Raw genomic sequence first — 16,035 nt, 5'->3', positions numbered from 1 at the left:
AAGAAAAGGAGAAAAAAGAAAAGAAAAGAAAAGAAAAGAAAAGAAAAGAAAAGAAAAGAAAAGAAAAGAAAAGCTATTCACTGGTAAAAACAGTTCTACAGAGAACAGGAATTGAATTTCATTGAATACCTGGGTCTTGTTAGAGCTGCCTGTAGTAACGTTTTTCCTTCCATGTAATGTCTATACACACACAAAAAATATGTTACACAGCAGGAGGTCATTGCCACAAGTTAAATGATGTGATTCTAGCTAGTAAAATGTCTCATTCTGTAGTATACACTTTAAATACTTAGACATATATTGTACATTACACTCCATGCCATAGAGCTCTCATAAATGCATTTTGTTCAGGTCATATTTTAAAGGGGCATCTAACCTTTGTATCTGCTCAGAGCATCTGTAAAACAGCATCTGGAAAGTTGAGTAGAGCCATGTAAGGACAAAATTTTCTAAAATGTGTTGCACCAGTATGAGGTTGCTTATAGGGATGTCAAATGTGATATACAAATGCACCTCAGGGGTAAAAAAGGATGAAGGAGGAACACTTCTAAGTAAGTCAGGCTTCATTAGTATTCAAAGTTAAATGACAGAGATATTGGGAAGAGAGCTTGGTCAACAGAACATAAAAGTGATTGGAAACGTGGCTTCTCTTAGGTTGGATGATTAATAATTTTTGAAAGGGTGGATGGGATTCAAACCACAGTTTGCTCATGTTTCTGCGTATGATGTTTTCTGCAGGGGAGGACAAAAGAAGAAGGAAAATGCATCTTTGCATCAAAGAAGATAAATGAGATGGGGAAAACATATGCAGAAGAAAGGGTCAGAAATGTCCTGAAGGGGGGCATTTTTTCAAGGTAGCTACAGAGCTTGCATATGCTTTATGTAAGGCATGATTATTACTTTTCCTTTGGTGTAAAGCCTCAGTGTTGGCAGTTTTTCATCCTGGATGATCTAATCTCTTTCCAGTCCAGGTTTTTCTCCCCTTAGCTCATTTGTCTTATACTGTAAATATGACAAATACTGATACAGTTGAAACACTGAGAGCTCCCAGAGGGCCTACATCATTCTTTATAATGGGTTCATCACAATCCTCTGCAGAAAATTGTTCAAGATCTTGTTAACTTGTGTTCAGTAGGACATCTGTGTCTGACATTTTGCTCTGTGTGTCCTGTTACCTGGGAGAAGAAACTATTGTACTTTACAAAATATATGAATCACTTAATTCCCACCCAGGTAAAATGTATCCATGTGTGCAGGACCGCAGATTACAAAGGCCTATGTGAGACTTGCCCTTGAAGCAAGATTCTGATTGCGGAGCCTAGTTTAGGTGGGAGGCATTTAGAAGATAATCTGTGCTGTTCTTGCCGTACAAAATAAAAATTCAATAAATAAATAAATAAATAAATAAATGATTAAGAATACCTAGTACAAAATAGACCTATATATTCACCAGGAATTATTAAAATCCTGAATTTAAATTATTGTTTTGATGATGAACTGTTTTGGTTTCAATGAGTTTTTCACCATTTTCCTGCAAGACATCTTCTGGGACTTATTGTCAAACTCAACAAACACTGAATTCCTCAAAGTTCCTTCCTCCATTCTACATACTCTTCATCCTTATCACATGCAGACTGACCCACATGATTTCCACACAGTTACTAAATTTCTAACAGAGAAGGAAAGCATTAAGCTCATGGAAATACATTTTTGCTGGAGGGAGGCAGAAGTAAGGACCAATTCTGTATTCAAACTTGGAGAAATAATTGAAGCCACGTCAAGGCACATCCTCCAGGAAACACGGCAAGTTTCTGTAATCAGTCACGTCAAATGCTATACACTAGTCTAACAATTTCAATGTGAATAAAGGGACTTTGTGAAGAGCTTCTCAGATCAGATTATCTCAGTGCCATTTTTACATAAAGAAAAAACAAAATGGCTCCTCCCAGTCCGGACACTAGTTTGGATGTTCTTGCTGTGATATTATGGGGTGAACTACTTTGCATTGTACTACTACCTCTTCCCCTTTCAAGTCCTATTTTAGGACTTCATTTCTTTTCTACCAACTATATGTTAAACCCTTAGAGCAGTTTAAATGCTTATACCATTTAAAGAGTTTAATGCCACACAATAGTTCAAATTACTTTAAGGATTCACAGCAGCTTTCAGCTTTAAAGTAGCTTAGAACAACTTCCTTAAAAGGTCCACATCTTCCATCAGCCAGCTGTCTCCCATGCAGGGTTACAAGAGAACCCCAAACATCACCTGGTTTGCATGGCTTTAGGGTCCTGGGCTTGTCAGTCTCAAGTCCCTCTTTGCAGACATGATTTCGAATGTCTTCCAGGTTGGAGCAGAAGACAGTGGCAACAGAGGCAGTATTCTTAGGCTGCTGCACTGCTCATCCTCTCTATTTGGAACATGAGTTTGACATCAGGAATATCCATTTATTTTCCATACTTTACTAACATTTGAATGGAATTTTCTTTTGGACCACATTATGGCTGGTAAAATGTTTTCATCATTTTCATGTGGTTTTGTTTGTTTATTGTTGTTTTACAGTAGAGAAATGTTTTTCTGACTGTTATGAATTAAGGCAAATTATGACAAGTTTTCAGTTTTTGAGTAAGAGGAACCCAGACATTAGGGGGAAGCTGTGTGTACATGTGAGTGGGTGGTTGCTGAAATGTTCATGGAAAAAATAAAAAATAAAATAATAATAATAATAATAATAAAAATATTGTGAACACTTTCTGTTTGGTGAATTAAGTATCACAAGAACATTTCCTGTATTTTTGTTTAGATCCTCATCTTTTCAGTAATATAGACAATTTCCCTTCCCACTGATTTTTTTGTATGTTTTCTGTGCCAATTTTATTAATATTTAGAAAAGTATTTTTTTAATTCTCACCCTTTGGGTAAGTATAGTAAAATTGTACATATATTATAGTCATAAAATGAGATGTTGCCATAAAATTTCCATGTAGTCTATTTTTTTAAAGACAAGGAGTTGACTGTTTTCAGCCTGCTTACTCATGGCTGCTTGACTTTAATATCTGTGAATTAAGATTTGCCAAACTGATTATAAAGTTCCTTACTTGAATGGATTATCTGGTATCAGACAAGTTGCAAGTTCATGTTGTAACCTGTCCCTCAGGTGAAGAAGTTACTGTATCTCTTCCCTTTGTCTGCTCGCCGGTTTTCATTAAAAAATATTTGTGAGTGAATAAGGTGAGAGACATCCCTTAGGTTAGTTACTGTATCTCAGAAACTATGTGAGAGATTCCAAATTTTTGAGAAACTGGTAATGAGGAAGCACAATGAAGTAGGTTGGTATATACATAGTGTGATCATACAAGCTGTGCTTCCATGGGAAGCTACTTTAAATGTAAGAGAAGGAGGACCATACACATGGAAGCTAGCTTTCACATCAGCATGTCATGAGTAAGACTTCCTCTTGACTACCATTGTTCACTTCTTGGTCTGGATTCAACTCTTCTAGCTTTAAATGTTGTTCTAAGCATGAAGTAACTTAAACACCTTGTAAAATATACAGATAGATAGGCACATGCAAAGAAAGTACACTCTTTCTTTGACACTAGGGGTCTGGTGTATTTATTTTCCTAGCTTGGATGCCTCACTTAAGTGTCTAAAATTAGGTGGAATAAGTCAATAATAATGTTCATACTTTAAGAATACGGACTTTTAGGTGAAAGCTGACTGAACAGCTGGATGTAAGGCTTAGGGGACCCACATGTTCAGCTCACTGAAGAGAAGCTGAGATGTTGATTAGACTATAGCACATGGAGGAAAACACATCTGACAATTAATTTCAGTGATTTTTCAGTCTATCTCAAAATGACATGTAATGTAATGATTACTAAAGACTGGATATTGAGCAAGACACTTTTGGATAGACCTGGATGATCAGGATGGTCTGTCTGCCTCACCATCTAGCAGTATGTACATCTACCTCATCCATTTTTCTCCTTGCCCTTGGGGAGAATTGGTATACCAACCTTGTACTTGGCATTCATAGTATATGGAAATATCATCTTTCAAGCCTCAAAGGGTCATTTCAGATGGTTAGAAATATATATATATATATATTTTTATCTCAACTTACTACTGTCCGACTTGCATTCAAGGGACTGTGTTTTTAATACCTTCCCTTAAACAGTCTTCACAGTTGAAGAAGGGATGCAGGACAAATTATACCAATTGAGATAAAGGAAAAAATCATAGAATCATAAAATCATAGAATCATAGAATATCCCAAGTTGGAAGGGACCCACAAGGATCATCGAGTCCAACTCCTGGCACCGCACAGGTCTACCCAAAAGTTTAGACCATGTGACTAAGTGCACAGTCCAATCGCTTCTTAAATTCAGACAGGCTTGGTGCAGTGACTACTTCACTGGGGAGCCTGTTCCAGTATGCAACCACCCTCTCAGTGAAGAACCTCTTCCTGATATCCAGCCTGAACCTCCCCTGTCACAGCTTGACACCATTCCCTCAGGTCCTATCACTGGTCACTAAAGAGAATAGATCGGCGTCTACCCCTCCACTCCCCCTCGTGAAGAAGCTGTAGACCGCAATGAGGTCTCCCCTCAGCCTCCTCTTTTCCAGGCTGAACAGGCCAAGTGACCTCAGCCGCTCCTCATACGTCTTCCCTTCTAGGCCCTCCACCATCTTTGTAGGCTTCCTCTGGACACTCTCTAATATTTTCACAATAGAGAGAATTCTGTTTAGCAGATGGCCAGCTGGTGTGTGCCTTGCTCCTGGACCATGCTGATTTTAAGGGCCATGCTGATTTCTTGATTTGGGATCAGGAAGGAATTTTCTTTTAAATCTAAGGTTTTCAGAGACAACTGAAGTTGTGTTACCCTGCACATTCAGCATAGTTCATCTGTTTGGATCCCCTATGTACACTTTTTCTTATTTAGTTTCCTACATAATAGAGTAACAGTTCAGAAATGAGTAACATCATAGATTATTTGGATTATATTCTTCTGTGTCTGTAATGTACAGCTTATTTTTCCTGGCACAGAAATGTTTTAATTTATGTAAGATATATAGCTTTAAAATAAGTAAAATATAATCTCATACAAAAAGATCTGAAGGTAACTATCCCTGTAAAATTAACCACATGAAAGTATAGAGAGAGTTTTTAATGAGGACCGTTTACTGACAAGATTAAGAGAACTGCTAAAGGTTACAAATTTGAGACTGCAGAAATATAAACTGCACCTCAAAACTTTAAAAAAAGAAATCATCAGGGATGGCCACACAAAAATTCCAAGGAAAAAAAAATCCACATGACTATTCGGAATTGTGGCAAGTGTTTCAGTTTATCATTCAGCTGGGGGTGGTTTTACACTTCCATGAAGAACCTGTATAAACCCCAATCTTTCTGACGTGCTTCTACTACCTTTGACATTGAGCGTTCAGTATTGAGTCAATAAGGTGAAGGGACTGTGTGTATGGATTAAGTTGAGAAAAAGAAACTTCTAGATGTTCAGACACTGAAAATTAGGATTACAGTGTTTCAGAACCTTGAAAATCTTCTAACCTAATTATACAATCTATTTCTTAATAGTGTTGTGAATCAAAAGAGAAAATTATTAATCTCTACCTCGTTATTTACAATAGGCTTGACTTTCCACAAGGAGAACCTGGTGGAATATCCCTTTTTATTCCAAAACAAGTTTCCCTTCCAAATCCAGATACCAAGTCCCTCTGGACACTTCATGAAACAGCCTCCAAACACTGCTTTTCTGAAGCTGTGTCCTTTCTATACCTCCTGAGCATACTAATCCTCACCTACATACAGTGGCTCTGATATGGCCCTGATACTGCAGCTGAGGGGAGTTAAACCTTCTGGGGTGAATTAGCTTCTGCTTTGGGTTGGCGGGTAGCAGATAGAAAATAAATGGCTTTAGGAGCTCTGGGGACATTAGTGGTGCTGCTCTAAAGGAGCCAATGGAAAATAAATATCACTAAATGAAAGAAAAGATATTTACTTTATTTCATCTAAGCTTTGCTTTCAGACAGAAAAAGAAGTGGGATTGGAGAAAAGGAGGAATCCAGGTCAGCAAATGATGCCCCCAGAGTCACACAAGATATGAAGTCAAGCCTGAGTATAATTTGGCTCCTGCATTTAACTACATTAGTACAATAAACTATTTTTATTACAACACACAAAGTAGACTTGCCAGCCATCTCTACATTTACTGAAGGTCATTAATTTCTTTTTAAAATATAATACATTCCTCCCTGAAAAAAAAATAAAAAAATCCTCATGAAACATAAATTTTAAGTTTAGAGAGATGTAGTTACAGATGAACATTTAAAAATAATATCCACTATTATTCATAGCTTTGGCACTATTTCATACAGCATTTCAGCATATATTTTTAATGTTTAAATAAAGCCAAGGAATTAGTTTAGAAAACCACTTTTTTAAGCAGATGACTTTCCCTAAAGATTTCTAAAAGCCAGCATTTGGAAAAGTGTGGGGTCATGTCAGCAAAATGTATGCTTTGTTTCAATAAATTCATTAGCAGGTGGGTTGTTTATTCTGATGCAAAGTGCCAAGTTATAGAGGTCAATGGATTTATAAGGTTCAAGGAGGAAAATTTACAGCCCCAAAGGGGGGCAGCTGGCATGAGGAACTGCTAGTACAATTGTGAGCTTTTAGAGTCAAGAGTGGGACTCCTGACCAACTAAAACTTGTCTGGCACCAAGAAATTTTGTTCATGAAAGCTTTACTCCATAGCTATAGCTCACATAAATTGTACGAGAGACTATTATTGTTATTGCCATTTATTTACATTGCAGAGGTGCCCAGAGGCCTCACACAGGATCATGGTCCAGCTGTGTTTTGGACTACACAAACACAAAGATATAATCTACCTCCAAGGCACTTTCAGTCATCAGAAAAAGTGATATATGAAGAGATAAAGGTAATATATAAAAATTAAAAGAAAGCAACTTCACAGTGAGCTTTATATACATTAAACCTTTAAAAATGTGTTTGTTCTCTCTCTCTTATTTATTTATTTATTTATTTATCTATATATATATATTGGTGGATACCAGTCTAGGGAACATATCTCAGGGGAAAGAGGTAACCTTCTGCTAACTGCTGGAAGAATGTTTCTCATTTTGGAAGCAGCACAGAGGACATACACAGAAAAAAATAAAAAAATAAAAAAAAAATGCCTTAAACACAACTGCAGGGTGATGGGAACTTTGTGAAACCTTTGCAAGGAAAAGGAAGTCAATTTCTAAGGTTTGAGGTTTGGTTACAAGCCAAGAAACTGGATTCTTCTCAAGGTTTGCTGAGCTTTCCAAATCCTCTAGCAGTGCTAGGAGAGGTTTGCAGGGAAAGTAGGCTGACATATAGTTTACAATGGATTACGCAAAGTCTTGATCCAGTTCTTAAGATTTGAGATGAAATTCCCATTGGGCTTTGAGGTTTATTCAAATCCAAATGATGGGCCGTAAACCCACTCAAGCCTGTTAAAATGATTCACATGAACCTCTGCAAGCTGAAATCAGACAGTTGCACAATAAAGTTCAAGGAAATTTTTGAATCACTGAAATCAATAAGAGTTTTGATACTGACTTGAATTACCTCAGTAGTAGATGTAAATTTTGGCTTTTAAAATTTATAAGTAGAAAATGCAAGCATCACCCAAAGATCAAGGATAAGGAATTGGCAGCTGTAGCCAAAGCTGAAGTTTCCACCAATAGCATAGGTTTTTCACTATGGTGTTGGAAGGCAAAGATGCTTTTCTTTTCTCTTCAGACTCTTGTGCCATTCACCACTGTGCCATTTATATGTCATGAAGTTAAGCTTTGCCATAGCTGTGCAGCTGAACATTCACATGACAACTACTGGTCTGCCACAACTAAAATTTCCAGTCTTAAGAAAACAGAAACAAACAACATTTTAGGAATGAAGAAAAAATAAATAAATAAATTTGCAGGGCTTTTTTGAAATTCAATTATCATCAGTATAAATTAAACCAGTGTCACACCACATGGTAAATTATTGACTGCTTATAAAAAAGGCCTACTAGAATTAAAGACATCGTGCAAAATAAAATATTTTATACTCATAAGGGCCATTTTTTAAAAATATAATTTCTAGGATTTAAATTAAAAACCATTTAAAATCCTTCCCAGGTGAAAAAATACATTTCATACATTCTGTCACAAATTTGATATGTCTATTGCACTTTTGTAAAATAGTGCAAAGGAATCTGTCACAGGTTTCTGAAACATACAAAAATGAGTAGGTTTCTGATTGCAAACAATATGTGGAATGAAACCAGCAAGTTTAAGTAGTTTATATAGCAAGGAGGTAGTTTTGCCATTCCAATTTCACTGTGATTTATGCAGTTATTATGTCACAATACAACTAAAAACTGCCCTTAGAGTCTGCTTTTTCTTAACAATAATTATTATTACTACGAAGTAGGAGACTCTGTATTGGCTGGGTGTTGGAATAGTCCCCTGTCTCCCACCCTGTCCATTAAGAAAGCTCACACCTCATAAATAAACGCAGCTAATAATACCAAATCTCTCTCTCTCTTTTTTTTTTTTCAGTTAGCAAAAAAACACACATGTTAAAAAGTTACATTTGTTATTAACACATGAATCATGATGTAGTGCTTGACAAAAGTGAGGGTACGAGAGAAGAGAGAAAAACTTTGAAAGTAAAGCTTTGATTGCACTTTACAGTTTGTTCTGGCTTCTCTTGTCCCTGTGCCAGCTGGCTACTTGCTGCCTCTCCCTCAAGATGTTCACTCTGGCCACAGCCACATCTGGCTCCCTGACCCTGGTCCTGTTCTGCTGGCTCCATTTCCTTTCTTTCTGTGACTCTTCCTATTTCTGTAATTACTTCCTACCCAGCTAACACCTCTACTCCAACTATAACACAAAAGCAGTATGTGTCACACATAAATGATTTCATAAAGAACTATTTAAAATTTCAACTCATATTATTCCATACAATTCTGTGTAACCCTAGTTTTATTTTCTATGTATTTTCTAAATATATTCTGTATATATTCTATGTTTATTTTCTGTATGTAGCTGCTGGTTGATTCAAAGGATAAAGCTCAGTGATTTTTTTTCTAAGTCAGCTGTTTTTTTATTCTCTTACCAGAGTTTCCCAGTATATAAATGGTGCCCTCTACAGAATAATTAGCAAATATAGTATAGGCTGAAAAACATCTTTTCAATGATGATGGCACTTCTATGTTATAGTTTTATCAGAAGAGAAATTTGATTTCCTCATGAAATTTTTGAATAAAATTTTGCAGGTTTTATTTTGATTTTGTTTTGAAATTGGGAGATACATGCTTTCTAATATATGTTTCACCACCAGAAATAGCAACATTGATGAAAAGATACATGAAATAAGACAGGGAAAAATGCTTCCAATGAGGAAGAGATGTACAATGAAATTGTACATCAGATGTAAATGTTGAAAGCAAAACTTCTGTTTGGATTGTGTTCACTAAGAAAGGACACAGAAGCAGGAGCAGTCTAAATAAATACTATTTCATTAAAAATATTTAAAAGTCAACAATTCTGATTTCTAGCCATTATAAAAGGTGACAGTATGCTAGTCCATATTGTGGGCCACTGGGAGTGCCTTAATGGGTTTGCAAAGCCTTAATCCACAAGTGTGGATTGCCACATTCCTTTTTTTACAACCCAGATCCTACCCAGAGCGACAGCTGCAAATGTAGCCATAGCCGATGCTTTAACACAGGGAGCACAAGTGGTTGCCTATGACAATGTAATAGTAGGGGCAATAAGGTGTTTAGTAACTGTTTATGATACAGATGTGAGAATGTAGTAGCGTTTGAGGTTTTCCAAATGTCTCAAACTGTTTCAGGGTGTGTGGGGGGAATATATAAAGCTCCATTTCTGAACATATTTGCCCTGTAACCTAAAGCCATGTTCCTCCCCCAACTCACTCCTCTTTTTTCTTACATCCTCTGAGTATAATTCAATTAAAAATAAAGACATGTTTTCCTACTTGCTAAAAGGAAGCATGTGTTACTCGTTAAAAAATTGGCTGGCACCAATGGGTGGCCTGTAGATAAAACACCATTTTATATTGCATTCTTTTTTAAAAATTATTATTATTATTGGACTTTCTTTCTTCTCCAAGTCTCTTTTCCTACCTCATTGTTTATCAATTCCTTCTTTCTAGATGTCTTCCCACATTTATATTGAAGTGAGACAATAGCACTGGGAGATAAGTATCTCACATGGTTCAAGGAAGGCTAAGAAATGGACAACTGTTTTGTCCACACATTTCTTATTTACTTGTTAAGAATGGCTTTCACTGTCAGGGCAGACATGTCTTCCTGTTTACCTGAGACAGCATGGGTGAAGTCAGAGGAACACCCCATCTCTATTTCCTTGGGGTCTGATGGTCTCCTTCAACAACTCTGGAGAGACCTTAGTTGGGATTCCCATATTCTGCATCTGATGTTTTCTGGGAGGTGGAAGTACAAAACCCTCAAAATAGGCTTCCTGGCTAGTCTTAATTTTTTGCTGTAAATGAACACCGAGATTTCTTAATTCAGGTCCTTTATCATGTTAAAAATGTTTTATGGTAAATGAATATCTTTTCATGTCCCGTGGGAAATTCCTTGACTCATACACACAGCTTCCCACATCCTAGTATTTCAAATAGTGATAAACACAATAAACACCTCTGCTCCCCCTACCCTGTTAAAAGTCTCTGTTCACACAGGCAGACATGTCAAAACCCCATGAATAGTAAGCAAACTACAAACAGCTCACTCGGTCTTGAAGAAAAAATCTTGAAGAATTTTATTCTTTGAAAAGTTGAAAATTTCCTTAAAGAAAATATATTAAGGGGGTTAAAAGGACTCAGTAAAAATGGTAGTCTATCTTAGAGTTGTTCAGGACCTTACTAACTAAAGGGCTCTCCTCATTTTTCCAAATAAAATAAATACAAAATTTCCTATCAGAGCTGCCTCCTCTGACCTGCAGTGCCTTGGAGTGCTTCTTACTCAAACCAAGAAGCAAAGCCACCTTCACATCAGGATAATCTGTCCCCTACAGAAGACTAGTTTTCCAATACCAGTCATAAAAATATATTGGATAAAAAGAAAAAGCAAAGCTTTGATAATGAAAAATTTGCAACAGACAAACAGACACAGTGTTGCTTTCAAATTTCTGTATTTAATATATCTGAAATTTGTATTTCCCACTCAAACTATTGCTTTTTAACAAACAACACTGTTAATAATGTTGACTACCTGTTAAGCTGGCCAACTTCTCAAGTGTCATCTATGCTGTTAACCTTAAATGGAAGAAAATTATAAATGTTCATTTCACAGAATATGTTTGCTTTTTCATTTCACTTTCACATTCACAACAAAATATTTTGTTTTCCAATGAATTGCAAATTTTAAATTATTTCAGTATGTTCTTACTATAAAAAGAAAAGAATAATATTGGGTGCAAAAAATCATTTTACTTTTAAAGTTTTTATGACTGTTGCTGGTTTGGTTTTGTTTTAATTTAATGACAGATATTGGTACTTAAAATGATGTCGTATTACGGTGTCTCTAGTCTGCAGAGTAAGTTTAACCATGTCTTTAACATTTTTATACAAAACAGAAAATAAATACTTTAGCTACTGTTAAATGGCATGTTATGTACAAGTGGCAAGGTAACAAATACTGTAAAAATAACACATAAAATGAAAAATGCTGCTTCAAATATCTGCTTTTAAAACCATTTTAAAATCATTTGTCATAAGAAATACTGGAAAACATCATTCTTTACACATAACATGTCAACAAAATTCATATAGTTGGGAATAAAATAAATTAATTTTCTCAAACAGTAATTTCCCAAGGACACTTTTTCCACTGAAGAAATTCAGACCAATTCCTTCAGAAAAGCACTGCTTCAATGCATTGAAGCAATGAAGCAGCGGAGCATCTTTCTTAGAATATGTAAATCCTCTATAGCACATCACAATTAAAATTCCTGTCACTCGTCTCAACAGCTTACAAAACAGCCATTGGTTAGGATTGTACACTGATATTTTACAGATTTCAAATTAAGAAACTGACTATGGACAAGATATGTAGTTATCCTGTATCTCCTCATCAGAGAAACATTAATAATTCATTTTCCATAAAAAGATTCTGAAAATAAAACCATAAATGACAGGTTAAGATACTGAACTAACATGGACTACAAAAAAAAAAAAAAAAAAGATGGCTGTGTATGTTTCCTCTATTTTTTTTAATTACTATATATTATATATTATATAATTATAAAATATATTTTTCTGCTATGAGAAAAGAGAAAATATTTTATTAAAATTAAATAAAAATGAAATAAATCTGCATGAAATTAAAATAACATTTTTGTCTAAGTAGACATTTTCTTGGTCACTGCACATAGCTATTTCAGTTGTGCATGCAAGAGGGGGTCATCTGGCAGTAAACTGAAAATATGACAAAGAACTAAATTTATATATGTGTGCATGTATATCAATTTAGTTCTTTGTCATATTTTCAGTTTACTCTCAGATGTAAAGCATGTATATGTAGATACATAACTTTCCCTGAAGAAGAACTTGTGTGCCTGAAAACATTTTTTTCCAGGTAGGTGAGGTGACCTAATAAGAGATGTTACACCTTTCTACAATCCATAGCATCTGGATAAAAGTAGGCTTTTCACCGTTTGGAGACAGGGAACATAAATCAGTACACTATTAAATTACAGAAAAAAATAAAATATAGAAAATGTCATAACAGTAGTTTACTCTAAAACACTACCAAAAAAAAAAAAAAAGAAAAAAAAAAAAGAAATGCAAATCTGTGCATTCACTTTATATTCAAATCTACAAATTGTCAAAGCAACAGCAAGTATAACTCAACTGCGCAGATATTTAGCAGCCTAACCCAGCAGGTTGTTGCAGGTCATGAGAGACACAACTGACTGAGGAAACTTTTTGCTGTGTTGGGGCCAGCAGTGTGGCTCTCATCCCCAGTCTTGCATGCCTGCTCAGTTCGAAGGTTTCAGGTGCTCACATCACTGTCACCTTGGCACCTGCCTTTTGGCTTTCAAGGAATTCCAGACTATGACAACAAAACACGAGAGCTTGAACTTGTCCTTCTGAGAGCATTTTGAAATTTTCTATTCCTATTATATTCCTATTTTCTATTCCTATTATATTTCTATTCCATTATATTTTTTCCTCATTTTATGACAGTGAGATTTCATTGCTGGTATGAGCCAGAGAAACTGTTCCAGGTAACTAAGATCACATGAGGTAGGAGAGATGATTGCTCTCACAAGTTCTTTCCCCAGTGATTAAAATAACATATTTTGAGCAGGAAGAGTGGTGTTACATCACTGGTACACTGTCAAGAAGAAAAGATTAAGGATTATCCAAGTAGGATCTAAGCAGGTTTGCACTATCCTACAAAATGATTCTTATTACTTTTCTTTTACTATCAATAATGTTTTCTTGGAGCACCTGAGAAAGGAGATTGAAAGTGGGGATGTATTACAGCTCATTGCTTTCTAAAGCTTCTGCTCCCACTCATCTGCAACAAAAGTTATCATTTGATCATCTTAGAAGGAATTCACCTCTTTTCTCAAATTGAAAATGTCTTGTTACATGAAAATTGGATGTTGTTTTTTCTCCCCCAGTCTCCCCCAAAAAGAAAAGAAAAGGAAAAAAGCAATGTGTCTGAAATAAACTGCAAATAATACATGCAATGTTAAACACCCACCTTGCACTCTGCACTCTATTTCAGAGCATCCTCCTTCCCCAAAAAACAACTGTTGAGGTACTTACACAATCTAGTGACAAAGAAATGTTACTCATCATCTTACTCCCTTTAGCCAAAATTCAGGATCTCTTGGAATAAGAATCTGGTGAGCAGAGATAAATATATTCTCTGTCTTCTTATTTGCACACAGTCTTTACTTAGTATTGTTTCTCTGTATAAAACACAAATAAATAGCAGACGGAAGTTTTCTTGCTCATAAATCCCCATTGTAACCCCTGCAGCTTGCCCTAAGCTCTTGCTTCTCCTTTCTCTGAGGGTTACATTCCTATTCCTTCAGGGTCCCTGCATCCACAGCAGACAGCTTGCTACTAATTTCCTAATCCCTGCATGTTTCCCCTACAGCTGGGGAATCCCTAGTTAGATCTGCTTGAGTCAACCTTTGCATGCCAAGCAGATGGTTGTTTTACAAAGTTAACCCTGTAGGAAAACTCAAATTATTTTAACTCTAAAACCTTGGGCCCTTCAGAGACCCAGAAATTCCAGACAGGAGCCCTTTGAGGAAGCACATGCTAGGGGATCAAGTGAGCTTTCTGATAGAGGCTGAACCTCATTAATCTATCAGTTATGGTTCAATATGGGACTATTTGGTAAAAGAATAAACCTTTATTTTTCTAAAGCTGAGTGAATACAGCATTTGTATCTGCACGTACAAAGATATAGACAAGGGAAATAGGTCCACAGTACATGGAATCAGTGCTTCAGTCTGCCTCGGAAAGGTGATGGTGAGGGAGGCAATGGGTAGAGGTTCAGAGACGGCTCTCTGTGCCTCATATCCTTTCCAGAACACTACACCAGGCATCATAAAAGCTGACAGGTATGATTGCCAGCACTCATCTGGGCTGAGCTTTTTCAATTTGGGGTCCAAACGGTGCTTGTTTTGACAGCTACGTATATTACCAACTGAGTCCAAAACACCTTGGAACAACAAAACACCTTGGAACAACAAAACACCTATTCAACAACAAAAGAACACTGTGACAGTCAGTGGAGCTTTCTCACCCCCCCCCCCCCCCCCCCGCCCCAATGATGAGGTCTGCTCAGCCCACCATCCCCACACTGCGTGACAGTAAACTCATGCAAGCAGAGGAAGAGCCCTGCTACCTTTTCTGATGATAGCACATCCAAAGAATTCATGCCTCTTCTTCTCAAGTTTCTAAATATAGTATTTTACTGTTTTCCTTCCTCCATAATAAAATTATCCCTGTTTTAATCCTTCTGTTTAAAATCTTAGCTTGTAATTGAAAAAGCACTGCTAACACACCATCATTCAGGCAGTTTAATAGAGCTTGCCAAGACTGGAGGTGGATGCTAAAGCTGGTGTTAACTAAAATTTTAAAGTGGTTGTTCTTCTGTTGGACTTTTTGCAGGCAACCCCAGAAATTGAACCCAGCTGTTTTTCAGCTGTCTAACAGTGTCTGAAAGAAGAGTTATGTAGATGATAGAGATATGAGGGTTAAATAAGAACACAATTATATTTGTTTAGTGTGTTTGAACAGCTCACGGGAAAAGTAAACCACTATATTAATGCTTTGTGGTGGACCAATTACTCTAGCCTTGATATATTTAATTGTGTTTCAGGACAGACTTTCAACTGTTTTAACATTAACGTAGCTTTATGTTTATATTCAGTGAGTTATAACAGTATATAACAGCTGAGATCTAATAAGGTCTTTGTGTCTAGCAAACACAATCATTGAAGGCTGCTGTGAGAACTTTTCCTGTTCCTATTTCCTTCATGAGCAATGGCAGAATTTTTGTCAATCACTTTAGAGACATTGCTTTTGGATGTGCTAATTTAATTCAGTGGGACAGACAGATCTATAGCAGCTGGCAGCAGATAAAGGATAGGCTGAAGGAGGCTTTCTAAAGTTAATACTATTCTTGGTGGAGATAATTACAGACTTTTAAAAGTCAACCAATGAGCTCACAGAATGATGATAAAATGCATACATTGAAGGAAACAGGCAAGAGGCAGCACTGTCTTCTACAAGATCTCTGCATTTGGAGATAGGTGACTCATTGGGGAAACTGGTCGGAGAAGTTTCAATGGAGCCGTCAGCTCCCTGTCAGAGCTGAAATGCTCTACAGAATCAAACTGTTCCTGCTAGTGCTTCACTTCCGAAGGAAACTGGAGGAAAATACTGAATTGAAGCTTCTC

The sequence above is a fragment of the Cygnus olor genome, chromosome 3 (genome assembly GCF_009769625.2).
Source record: "Cygnus olor isolate bCygOlo1 chromosome 3, bCygOlo1.pri.v2, whole genome shotgun sequence".
In the NCBI taxonomy this organism is placed as follows: domain Eukaryota; kingdom Metazoa; phylum Chordata; class Aves; order Anseriformes; family Anatidae; genus Cygnus; species Cygnus olor.
Note: the sequence above shows the minus strand (reverse complement) of the source record.